This window comes from Myotis lucifugus, unplaced genomic scaffold, assembly GCF_000147115.1.
Source record: "Myotis lucifugus unplaced genomic scaffold, Myoluc2.0 scaffold_1, whole genome shotgun sequence".
NCBI lineage: Eukaryota > Metazoa > Chordata > Mammalia > Chiroptera > Vespertilionidae > Myotis > Myotis lucifugus.
In genome coordinates, this window is record NW_005871049.1 from 1,454,657 (window position 1) to 1,467,772 (window position 13,116).

At 53.2% G+C, this 13,116-nt stretch overlaps 1 long non-coding RNA gene across 8 annotated transcripts in view; it reads right to left on the minus strand.

The window, feature by feature from the left end:
* The window catches only part of LOC111825965, a 12,075-nt gene extending 2,843 nt beyond the window's left edge, over positions 1-9,232 (minus strand). Inside the window, exons 1-4 of one of the 8 annotated variants that reach the window (XR_002829206.1) lie at positions 8,152-9,232; positions 7,940-7,986; positions 7,359-7,520; positions 548-1,244 (exon numbers count right to left, since the gene is read on the minus strand). This is a non-coding gene — a long non-coding RNA (uncharacterized LOC111825965). The other 7 variants (XR_002829210.1, XR_002829213.1, XR_002829216.1 and 4 more) reach the window with 7 other exon arrangements.
* Positions 9,233-13,116: the final 3,884 nt, after the last annotated feature.

The window sequence follows — 13,116 nt, forward strand, 5'->3', positions numbered from 1 at the left end:
GAGAAAGGCATGATGTGTGTCTGACTCCCAGACCAAGTCTCTGCCCACTTCGCTAGCCCTCCTGTCAGAGGTGGGGACTCCAAGAGTTGGGGTTGAGAGCTCAGCCCAGTAGGATGCGGCTCCCCTCCAGTCTAGCCAAGCCTTTTACAATCCAGCCCCATCTCCCGCCACTCCCTCTCCGGCACTCAACACGCCCCACGCATTCCTGTCTACACACATCCCACCCACTCCTGTGGCTGCCTTTGCTTTCAGCCTGAAATTGTCTTCCCTCCCTTCTCCAGCTGCTTAAATCTTACTCCATCCCACGAGTTTCCAGCTCAAATGTCACAAGCTCTGGAATAGCTCCCAACCCCAAGCAGATTTCATACCCCTTCCCCTCTGTGCTCGGTCACAGCCTTCCCCTTCTAGGGATCTTGTTTGTAACTTTTTAAAAAAATATGTATAATATATATATTTTTTAAATATTTTTTTTATTGATTTCAGAGAGGAAGGGAAAGGGAGAGAGAGATAGAAACATCAATAATGAGAGAGACTCATTGAACAGCTGCCTCCTGCACACCCCACACTGGGGATCGAGCCTGCAACCTGGGCATGTGCCCGACTGGGAATCGAACCATGACCTCCTGGTTCAAAGGTCGATGCTCAACCACTGAGCCACACCGGCCAGGACTGTTTGTAACTTCTAAACTGCTGCTCTGTCCTTTCAAGGCTCCCATGCTCCTCCTTCAGACACTTTTCAAAACTGTCATGAAGTCGGTGTCGTTCAATGTCTTCTCCCCACACAAGTGTGCTCACCATGAAGGTTCCGGAGCCAGCGTGTGCCCGGCTCGGAGGAAGTGCTTTGTAAATGTTTGCCCAAGGGGTGCAGGCAGCCAGGGGGAAGGAGCACACACCCGGCTCTGGCTGTCTGGGGAGAGGGAGGGGCAGGCACAGGATGGGTGGTGTAGCCGGGCACCTCGGGTCAGGTCCACCCTTGGGTGGGGCACTTTGGGTGGAGCCCTTATTCCTCTTTCCTGACTTGAGTTAGAGCCTCATGACATCCCGAGGGGCCTTTCCAGGGCACATGGATCACTGTGTTGGGTGAGCCCCACCCTGGTCACGGGAGAACAGCCCTGCCCTGAGGCCCAGCGGCCAGGATCCCTGCCCAATCCATACAAGTCCCATCTGCAAACAACTGCAGTTTCTTTTGTGAATGTGTTAGTGCACGCGCCATATTTTATCTTCGTGCTGGTACCTATCACAATCTGAAATGACAGGTTTGTTTAGCGTTCACTATCTCTCTTCTTGCAAGAAAGTGAGCTCCTTGAAAACAGACTGCCTTGTCTGTATAAAGCAGGGGTGGGAACCTGTTTTCTGCCATGGGCCATTTGGATATTTACAACATTATTCGAGGGCCATACAAAATTATCACCTGAAAAATTAGCCTGCTAGTCTTGTTGAGGAGCTCCATGGCACCTGGGGGCGAGTCCTGGTACAGGTGCTGCTCAGAGCCTGGGTCGGAACTCTGGGGCCACCCCTCCTCCTGTCACGTGAGAGTTTGTGGGAAAGGACACTGGACTTTGTTTCTATGTAAACAAAAGCCAGTGAGGAGAGCAGAGGTTGTCTTCATTCTTCACTGGTAAGTTGACCTTGGCCTCTGTGGTAGCAGGGAGCAAAGGGCCGCTTCCTGTATCCTGCCAGGAGGCCATGGCATATGGGCGATTCCCCCCCACCCCACCCCTTTTTAAAATATATTTTTATTGATTTCAGAGAGGGAGAGGGAGAGAGATACAAACATCAATCAGAGAGAATCACTGATCGGCTACCTCCTGCACACCCCTTACTGGGGATCAAGCCTGAAACCTGGGCATGTGCCCTGACTGGGAATCAAATCTTGACCTCCTGGTTCATAGATCGATGCTCAACCACTGAGCCATGCCAGCCGGGCTTTTTTCCCCCTTTTATACCTAGTTGCTCAGAAGATATTTTTATTTTGGTGAGTTATTTGCTAGTCATATTTTTAAAATCCAATCTACGAAAAATTCCTACTGTCTTAGGAAATTATAGTCAGAGCCTAAAATTCTTAAAATGCTTGGGTTATCATTTATAATTACTGAGTTTGTTTTCAGCAGCTCATCAGCTCGTTTGGAACTGGCGGAATCACTTGTCAAATTACAGCTGTGCGGTGAGCGCCCTGGAAATGGGAACTCTGGAGGGGGAGCCCCAGAGCTCCACCAGGAGGGCACCCTCCGTATCTAATAATCCCGACTATCGGTGTCTCGCACTACCGTGGTATATTAACCAGGACACACATGCTTTCTGTCAGTGCCACAGGGTAATGCAGCTGTTCTCATACTTCTTTAGTCTGAGACCTATTTACACTCTTAAAATTATCCACCCCACAGACCTAGTATTTATGTGGGTTATATCAATATTTCCTGCATTAGAAATGAACACTGAGATTTTAAAAGTATTTAAAATCATTTAGAAATGACAATGATAAACTCATTTTGTGTTAAAAATCATTAGCCTGCTATATTTGGTCAAACATTTAATTAACTCACCCCTAATTCCTTGGCAAGGCCAGACCAAATGATTTCGCGGGCCTTATACAGCCCTTGGGCCAGATGTTCCCCAACCCTAGCGCACAGTCTCCAGAACAGGGAGGGCCTGGGTATAGGAGGAGTTCAAGAACGTTTATTGACTAAATGAACATGTTCGGGCTTGGGGACAGGGATGAACAAGGCAGCCCATCAGCCCGGAGCTTGGTAGGGGGAGTCCCTAACCAATGAGGACCATGGCTGGGATACCTGCTGTGACACAGTCAGGGTAAAGAGGGGGCACAAGGAAGGGCATGGCCATTCTAACCTGAGGGCAGAGAAGGACCGGAGGAGATGGGGCAGGGCATTTCCTGCCAAGAGCAGCATAAGGGCCACGTGGGGCAGGAGTCTTTGGGAAACTGAGTACAGAGAGGCCGCCAGGTGTGGGGGAGGTGGGCTGGACGGATCCTCCGGGCAGGAGTCTCACCCTCCTTGGCCTTTAGGGCCCCCCATCGCCACAACGCCTGCCCTAAAATGAAGACTCCCAGGTTATAGAGCGTTAAAACTGGCAGAGCATTTGCAATTAAACGGTTCTCTTTTATCTTTACCACCACACGCGGTGGGGTTTATTGCCTTTGTTTTACAGGTAGGGAAAGTCTAGCACCAAAGTCCCAAGGTCAGCCAGCCAGGAAGTAGCAGAGCCAGGATTCAAACTGAATTTCTGGGTGTGAACACGGTGGCCACATAGTGGCCAACGGGGACCAAACTCACTTCTGGTTCACATGATTTGTGTGCCTTCTTTTTGTCTCCCAGGTTAATCTGTCTTCCCAGGATTCCTGCCTGCGCCACCTCCTTCCCCTGCTCCACCCCCATCTCTCTCACACACGCCTGGGCTCACTCTGGCTAGGCCAGGAGTTGATAACAGGTTTCCTGGGCTTCAGAGCACTTTTCTCCACAGACCTGTGGGGGCAGCAGGGGAGGGCCTCTAATCCCCATTTTACACGTGAGATCTGGCTCAGAGCAATGACTGGTGGAAGGCCGTCTCGCTGGGGAAAGCCAGAAATGAAGCCCAGGCTGTCTGACTCCATCCAGATTCTTCCCCCACAGCCTGCCCCAGTCTGGGTGGGGGAGCAGCCTTGAAGAGCGTTTGGACCCCCCGGTACTCCTCTCAGCCCCCCGGAGCAGCTGCACATCCAGGGGCATATTGTACCCTGAGGTGGTTGTGCCCCAGGCCTCAGGCCCTGGCCAAGCTGGGCCTGCCTCTGCCACCACTTCCCATGGGCAGTGCGGCCCACTAACCTGCTCTGGCTGGCAGCTGTGCCTGCCCCACACCTTGTACCTCAGACTCCCCCAAACCCCCTCCTCTCTGCAGTGGGCCCCAGGCTCTGGGCAAGTCCTGGACTCAGTGTCTAACCCGCTGTACCTTGAACATGCTGTCCCCCGAGCCAGGCCCACCCACATCCCCTCAGGCAGCCTCGACACCACTTTCAGCACCCCCTCCCTGTGGCACTGCCTGATTCAGTGCAGCACCTGGTTCAAGTCCCAGCTCTTCCCAGCTGTGTCAGCAGGGTGAGCTTTTACCCTCCATGCATCCTCCTCATCTGTAAAATGGGGACAATGACAGCACCTACGTCGTAGGGCTGTTGGGAGGATGAAATGAGTTGCAGCACGTAAAGTTTGCCGTGGTGCCTGACACACGGTAAGAACCAGACTCAGCTCTTCATACTACCCAGTCTCTGAGCCCTGCTGTCCTGCACGACCACCACTTCTTCCCCGGTCTCTGTGCTCTGTCACAAGCGAGCTCTTTGAGGACAAACACACATTGGATTTGCCTCTTCACCCACTGCCCCAGCACAGTGCCTGGCACTCAGGGGCCGTGAGTGACTCCATGCAGGAGGAGTGGCTGCCTGCAGAGCGATGTGGAGGGCGCAGGAACAGCCTGGGACTCAGCCTCAGGGGGACTGGGCTTGAAGTCCTTTCCTGCCCCTCACTTGTGCTTCATCCCCTCAAATGGGAGGGGCCACATCCCACTCAGGATGTGAGGTGGGGACCCTGTGTAACACATGATGTGCACCCCTGTAGCCGGTAGAGGATGTGCATGGAGAGGGCCGGCAGGCTGCACCATGACCAGAAGAGCACAGTGGTGTTGCCGGCAAAGTCCCGAGGAGCCGTTTGGCGGCTGTGAACTTGTTTTCCTGGCCCCACCTCTGCTGGTGGGTGGGGTGGGGGGAGTGAGTTACAGCAGGAATGGCCCAGTGAGGAAAGCAGGTCAACTGCCAGGAGGGTTGGCAGCCTGGGAGGACCCAGCAGTGGCTGCAGGAATGCTCTGAGCCCCTCCCAAGCTGGAGAGGGAAGGGGTTGGGAATGGCCAGGACCAAAGGCAGGAGGCTCCATCAGTTCAGCTCCCTGACACCCCTCTCCGTGGGACCCCTCTGCTGGACCCCATAGGAGCATCTCCGTGGGCTGTGCTGGCCGAGCCCGTGCTGTGACTCCAGAGACAGCCAGGAGGATGAGGAAGATCCGTCTTTGGGATTGACCGGCTAAAGCTAAACTAAGCTGAGCTGTTGATTCCTCTAAGTAGCTCAAAGGGGGATGATGGAAGGGGTGGGGGAAGGGATACGTTTGTGCAGGTGGAGGGAGTGCTGCAGGGGCCTCCCACCCCTGCCCCTGGCAGTGCCAGATGGAACTGGAAAAGGTGTGGCAGGCTTATCCTTAGGCCTTGTTGGGGATCAGGTTTGTAGCTGGACCCCCTAGTGGCCCAAAGGCTACGACAAAAACAAAACAAAACACAACAATAAAAGTAGCAAGAAAGCTCTGCCCGGGACCCTTGAAAGTTGGGTATGCATGCATCTTGGCCGTGTGGCTCAGTTAGTTGAGCATTGCCCCAAGCACGGAGAGGTCACCGGTTGATTCTCGGTCAGAGCACATGCCCCAGTTGCAGGCTCCATCCACAGTAAGGAGCGTGCAGGAGGCAGCTGATCAATGGATATTTCTGCTCTCCTTGATGCTTCACTATCTCTCTCCCTCTCCTTTCCTCTCTCTCTAAAAAAAATCAATAAAAACATTTTTTAAAAAGAAAGTGTTGGGCATGTGAGGCTTTCCTCCACCTGCAGCACAAGCCAGCCCCTGCTCTATGTTTGATTCTAAAGGTCTGGAGGGTGGTGGTGGAAGGGCTCCCACCTTCGATCTGCTACAAGGATGAGGTGCAAAGGGCACTGTTAGGTCGGAGAGAGCCCAGGATCGGATACATGCAGACATGTGATGAGACAATGGACTTCCTCTGGAATTTCTCACAGACCTGGGATTTCTCACAGGTCAACGTGCCAGACACAGATGGCTCCTTCTCCCTGAATACCTTGCTGACCCCCTGCAGCTGAAGCCTCCTCAACTGAATACCTCAGCTCATGTCCCCGCCCCTCACCCAACCGCAGTATAAAAAAGCGCCCCCCTCCATGTTGGCGTGAATCCACGTGCCCTGTCTTTGGGGGTACGTGGGTCTCCCGGGGACGCAGAATAAACTTTCCTTTCCTTTCTTTTCTCATTCACTGGACTCTATTTCTTGCGCCGCCTCCTGAGCCACCTAACCTAACAGGCACCAGATCAGGGAGGGAGGTGTGGACGGAACTGGCTTCTGAGAGACGGGCCTCATCTGTGACCCCTTCTAGGATGGCACAGATGTGAAGCAATTTACAAAGAAACATGCCTGGGATTATTACTGGAATCAGTGAGAATGGGAGTTCACACTGAGATCGGGGAGGAGTCCTACCCAGGGTTCCTCAGATCTGCCAACACAAAGTGAGGCCAGAGGGTGTGGAGAGAGAAGGCCGCCGATCTAATCTATAGGAAGGAGAATTATCCTCCTCATAGTGTTCTAGCTACTTCTGTGGTTCCAAGTGTATCTCCAGCTCCAGGTCCACTGGAAGGACACAGACCATGGGGTCTAGCAAAGTCCTTTTGAATGTTCCCAGCGCAGGGGCAGCCCGGGTCTCAATGATCTACCAAACCGAACAGGAGGCCATGCTGGTTATTTGCGGCTCTCGGACCCACGGAGACACGAAGTCCTAGAGCCCTGGGAGACTGACTTCCTAGCCTACAGACAGTTGAGTGCTTTTCCAGAAATAGGAATTGGCCAGGCTCCCTGTGTAAGGTGCCAGCCCAGCCCTCTTACATAAGAAAGTATTGTTTATTCTCGCCAAGGGTCAGGAGGCCAGCTCCTCCACAGCCACGGGGGCTCAGCAGATGGCAGAGCTGAAGCCGAGGGGGCAAGGGCCTTTGACCCCTTTTCCCAGTGGGAGTCAAGGCTCATCCACTGAAGGCTTCGCCCCACCCAGGCACCTGGGGGGGATGAGGGGGAGGTAAAAAGTAAAGGGGTTGCGGGGGTGAGGACAGTTGCATCTGTGGGGTCCTGGGGATGCCATCTGTGAGCCAAATTCTCTAAGTCTCAATACTTTTCTAAAATTAAAGTATAGTTGACATATAGTATTATATGAGTTTCAGGTGTGCAACATACTTCTTCATCAATCTAAGTACTTTCAAGCCAATTTATGTCTATATGAGGGGAGGAGGTTAGGTGGGCACAGCGAGAGGCAGTCTTTAACTAGGAATGTCCTTACTAGGTGTTTTGGCGTGTGCATGTGTGTGCAGAATAGGGCCACTACAAAGGCTTTTTAAACAAGGAACGTGAAAGCTCTCCTCTTATCCCTCCCCAACTCCCACGTCGGGGCTAACACTGCTAATGGTTAGTAGACTTCCTTTCAGATTTTTTGTGCAAACATATTTCTAAAATAAAAAGCAGGACCACACTGAGCATACTATTCTGCAAGCTGCTTTTCCACTTACTATATTGCCGGCTTCTTTTCATGTCCATACAGCATGGGTTTCCAATTTGCCCACCCAGGCCCCCAGTGCTGGACACTTAGGCTGTTTCCGTTTGCCTGCTATTATACATCATCCTGCAGATAATCTGGGTGTCCTTGGCCAGTTATTTCCTTAGGAAAAATTCTGAGAAGTGGAATCTCTGGGTCAAGGGCATACCCAGATAGAGATGGCCACTCAGTTCAGTCGGGAGGGCCAACGTGTGCAGGTCCCTGTGTTTCCTTCAGTCCATGCCACTGTGAGCCACTTTATCCCTCCCTCTGTAAGCAGGACATCACCATGGGCAGACTGAGGCCACACCCCACCAATCCCTGTCTCTAGTGGTCTTTATTCCTCATTCCCTTCTCCTACATGACAAAAAAACAAAACAAAACAAAAAAACCCCACAAAAAAACAACATGTCAAAACCTCTGTGTTCCCATCCCAATTAATCAGACTGGAGTGACCAGAAGACTGAAAACCCTGATCCTATTGAGGATGGGGCCATAAGTTCGTGGGATTCAGGCTGTCAGTCCCTACCACTGCTAAGGCAGAATCTTGCTTACCTGAAACACATCTCCATTGATCGTGGTCCCCATGTCCTCAGGACCAGCTAGAAAGAGAACAAGGAGACAGCATTACTCATTGCTCAGCTTATAGCAAGCACGGAATGGTCCTACATTCGTGCCCCAAGCCGACTTCTGTATATGCCCATGCGTGTATTCTCCCCCCAACACAGACATGATGGATACTTGGGCCCAATCCTTTGACTGCTCACCATGCCTTCTCACAGCCTTTATCACATTTGATTTTCACCACAGCCTTGTGATGAAATTGTTATCAATCCATATTGTAGATTCTCAAACTGAGGCTCAGACAGACCATGTAATTGCCCAAGGTCGTCCAGTCAGTAATAGCTCCTCTCCTACCTGAAACGGATTTACCCTCCGCTGCAGCTGGGAATGGCCCAGCAGAGCCTGTGCAGGCAGAGGCACTGTAGGCTCAGGGCGGGGTCTGCGAGGGCTAAGGAGGAGGGACCTGCAAGTCTCCGCCTGTCCCTGCAGGGCCTTGAGCAACTAACTGCTCCACCTGGGACAGCAGGAACCGCAGCCCCCACCAGGCAGCACCTGCCCTATTTTTCCTGCTTCTGCCCCTCCCAGAAGGATTTCATTTTGCCCTCAACTATGACTCCTCCTGGTCCCTTTCCCTGACATCTGATTAGTCACAAATTCCTGTGGCTTCTGCTGCAACAGTGACCCTCAAAGTGGCCCTCCGCTCTTTGCCCTCTGCCCAGCCCCAGCCCCGGCTCTCCCCCTGCTAGTGGCAAATACCTGGAGGGCCCCCTTCTGTGTCCTTTCTCCTCACCACTGTCTTCCCTGAGCCCTGCAGGGTACCTGTGATATAGTAAGAGCCAGAGACTATGTGTTGAATAAACAAATTACAAAATGCATTAAAGAAAGGAAGAATGAATGACTGGCTTTTGCTCACTCACAGGCCTCCCTGACTCCAGCCTCACCCTCTCCCAACCCTCTTTCAAACTCAAAGTTGCCCTCTGCTCTCTACCCCATGCCCTGCTCCAGTCCCACCTCTCACCCATACAGTGTGCCCATAAAGCATACACTTACCTATGTCATTCCTCTAATTTAAAATATAATAAAAACAAACCCAAAAGAAATCCACTTCCCCTGGACCACAGCGGCCTACAGGGCCTGCTCCTGCTTCTGGGACTCAGCAGGTACTGTTCCCTCTGCCTGGAAGGCCTCCTTGCCCATCTCCACATGGGCTGCTCCCTTCAGCCTCTGGTTGCCTTAGTGTTGGCCTTCCCTGACCACCCCCGATATTCACCGCTCCCGCACCTTCCCTCCCCAGCAGTATTTTCTCATAGCACTTAGCACAGGTGATATGTTTATTTGTGTGTGTGCTTTTTTTTTTTTTTTAAATATATTTTATTGATTTTTTACAGAGAGGAAGGGAGAGAGATAGAGAGTCAGAAACATCGATCAGCTGCCTCCTGCACATCTCCCACTGGGGATGTGCCCACAACCCAGGTACATGCCCTTGACCGGAATCGAACCTGGGACCTCTCCCCAGCAGTATTTTCTCATAGCACTTAGCACAGGTGATATGTTTATTTGTGTGTGTGCTTATTATCTGTCTTCCCCACTAGAACGGACCCTCCAATAGAGCAGAGACTTTGTTTTGTCCATTGCTGGGGCCCAACACCCACAATCTGACGCATAACAGAAACTCCGTAAATATCTGTCAAATTCCGGACCATAGCACTTGAGGGTCTTCACAATCTGGTCCTGTCCATTTTTTCCTGCCTCGCTGCCCACCAGTCCCTCCCACAAACCCTATTCTGGTTTCCTCCTTCCCCAAACACATCCTGTACCCCATGCCTTCCTTCCTGCTTCCCTCTCTAAAGAATGCTCTTAGATCCAGTCATTCTCCAAGACCCAGTTCATGAGTCACCTCCTCTGGGAAGCCCTCCACTACTGCTGCCCTAGGCACTGATGGACGGTCTCGCCTCTGGGGTAGTCCAGAATACTGAACAGCATCCCCTGCCCTCTTATGCAATTACTTGTGACCTCTCACGGGTCATGCACTCCTTTATCAGGCTCTGTATCCTCCTCAGCTCCTAAAGGCTCCTGCACAGAAACAGTGAACAGTAAGTGTTGGCTAAATGGAAACTGAATTGCTCTTTGGGGGCCGACTGCTATCTGCAAGGCCTCTCTGCAGCCTCTCAGAAACTGCCTAGCAAAAAGCCACAGGCGGCCCCATGGGAGGAGCACAGGTGGACTGGTATCCCTTTACCAGCTGGCCAGCGCGGTGAGCAGCAGCAATGCTGCTTTCAGCCTGGGGACTGACGGGAGGGACACTTAATCCATGGAAATAATCCCCGGTCGATATAAATTATAATCAACGCTGTTTTCAGACTCAAACAGTGATTGATTCTGATCAACTATGTCAGCGGTCATCCCTAGGCGTTCAGATAGGACTTCTGTCTGAGTGGCAGCATCTTCCCCCGGCACCTCCTCTACCAGGGCCTTACGTTACCAGGGTCCATTCAGGATGATGCCAGCCTGTGCACCTGGCGTCTCTGGAGTGGAAGTTGCACCGCCCTACTCCACCCTGACCGGCCCCAGGCGCAGGCCCCTCATCCCCAGGCCCGGCCCACCCTGGCCTCAGAAAGCCCCTCAGCCTGTCTCTCAGGTCCATGAGTGTTCCTCTGGAGATGAAGTTGCAGCCTCTTTGGGAACCCACACACACCCACACACAGAGTTAGGAGTATTTGCTCCCACAATGCTTTCTGGTTTGTCTATTGCACATTTATAATCACGTGTCCATAGTCAGAGGCCGGCAGAACAGGGCACAGGAGACACAAGTTCCAGGCATCACCAGTGGGTGTTGTTTCACTCAGATCCTTGACCCCTTTTGGAACGGGGGCAGACAGGGTCCAGAACATTCCCGGGAGCTTACTGAGGCCCAGATGGGGAAACAGGCTTGCCAGGAACCGACTCGGTGAGTCAGGGGCAGAGCTGGGCTGGGCAGCTCAGCAATCTGGGTGTGAAAAAGTAAACCTTCTGGGTCCTGCCCCAGGTGATGAATGGAAACAAAGTGTCCATTGCTCAGGCTGGCCCAGCCCCAGCCCCAGCCCCAGAGGAGAGACAATGTGGCTCAGGCTCAAGTCTACACCAGACACCTCTTTCCCCAGGGGCACCAGGGACCCAACGTTAGAGCACTCAGCACAGAGGTGTCATCTAAGACAGCGGTCGCCAACCTTTCGGACCTCACGGACCACCAGTGGTCCTCGGACCACCGGTTGGCGACCGCTGATGTAAGAGATGGGCGGTGGTGGGAGCCAGCATCCGCCCAGTCCCGGAAGGCCAAGGCACATGCACCCCATCCATCTTGGCTTCTGGCACTCTGGGCTAGTCAGGGGGGATGACTTGCTCAGCACCAACTAGGGCTAGAAGGGCAGATCAATTCCATCCTGCCTGGCCACCTACAGAGCCACCATCCTATAATACCTCCTGGATCCCCATGCCCCGCTCAGGACGGCAGCTGAGCACTTGCAGCTGTGGTGGGTGTGAGTCCAGGAGGATCTCAGAGGGCTGTGCCCCACCCTGTGTCCCAATCTGTACCCCACCCTTGCCAGAGAGGGAACCTCCTTATCCAGGCTGTCAGCCCCTGGAGCCCCACTGTTTGGGGAGAGGCTCAACTCCCAGAGGCCTCTGGCTACCCGGGCTGACTTTTACCTGCTTCTCCCTCAGGAAGTTCTAACTTCGGGTCCTTTCAGCAGGGCCTCCCTCAGGCCAAGCCAGACCAGGGAAGCTGAGGGTCTCAAGGAAGAGGTGTGGACAAATGAACACTGGTGCCTGACTGCGGACAGGCATTTCCCAGGGATTCCCTGAGATGTGTGAAGGTCCGTGCTGAGCTGCTGCTCTGAAAGGCTTCCATGGCTGGCTGGGTAACTGAAGACTCACTGCCCGCCTCCCCCGCAGCCTATCACCTCCCGGGTGACTGCGGAAGCATCTGAAAGCGCATGGAGCTCAGACTTGGGAGGCCTGGGATTGGATCAAGCCCCAGATCTGTCACTCACAGCTGTGTGACTTTGGGCAAGACACTCAAGCTCTCTGGGCCTCCAGTTTCTTATACGTTACAGAAGGCTTGTTACAGTTCTCCTAGCAAGGGGCTACAGCGATGCTTCAAGCTCCTCACCACGGGAACTGTCTTAGTCATAGCTGTGTCCCTGGTGGGCCTGGCATACAGGAGGTGCTCAGTAAATGTTGAATGAACACAAACATGACTATAAGGAGCCTTACTTGTAAACATTTTTTTTTTTAATATGGAAGCTACCACTTATTTCAACAGGCTCATAAAACCCCACCAAAATGTCAGCATTAACAGGAAGCAAGGGCTGTTTTGGATGCACCTGCGAAGGTGCTATCTACTTTTTTACCAAATATTTTAAGAAATTATCCTCTCAAGCCAGAACCACAGCGGGAACACTGGCAAACACGCTGTTCTGAAGCTAACCACAACAGCCCTGAACCACCTTTGGAAAATGCCAGAGGGCAGAGCCACATTGGACCGAAATCCACTATGTCCTGGTACCTCACTCAGAGTCAGGCATGTGGAAGACAGTGTGGTCAGGTGGACAGGGCTTAGAGTCTTCCGGACACAGGTTTAAATCCTTGCTCTGCCACTTGCCAGTTGTTCTAGTTCTGTACTTTTTTTAGCCTCAATTTTGCCACCTCTGAAGTGGGTCTGACACTGAGTATCCAATGATGACATGTCAGTATAAAATGCCTAGCCCAGTGCCTGCAGGTGGTCCCAAGGGAAAGTGTGTGAGTTTCTGGACACCCTCCTGCCTTCCCAGCTGCATGAGGAAGCTACGTCCGAGGGGCAGAGGGGTCTGCTGTCCTGCCCACACCTTCGGGGCTCGGCTGGGAGCCCGAGACAGGCCTCCCTGGAGGCTCAGGGGACACGCCGGGGCGGGGCGGTGCTGGATTCCGGAGCCGCGCGGCGGTGGAACTGGCCGGGGAGGAAACGTCAGGAGGAATTCTGGTCCCGGGAGGACCCGGCCCACCCAGGCGGGGCCTCCAGGGAGGCTCTCCAAGAAGATTCCTCCCGGGTTCCCCCAGACCCCCGGGCCCAGACCCTACACGCACACTCGGCCCCAAGGGCCCGTTCCCGGGGGCCGAAACAAAGGGGGGGCCCTTTCGGCCCCCGGGGTGCC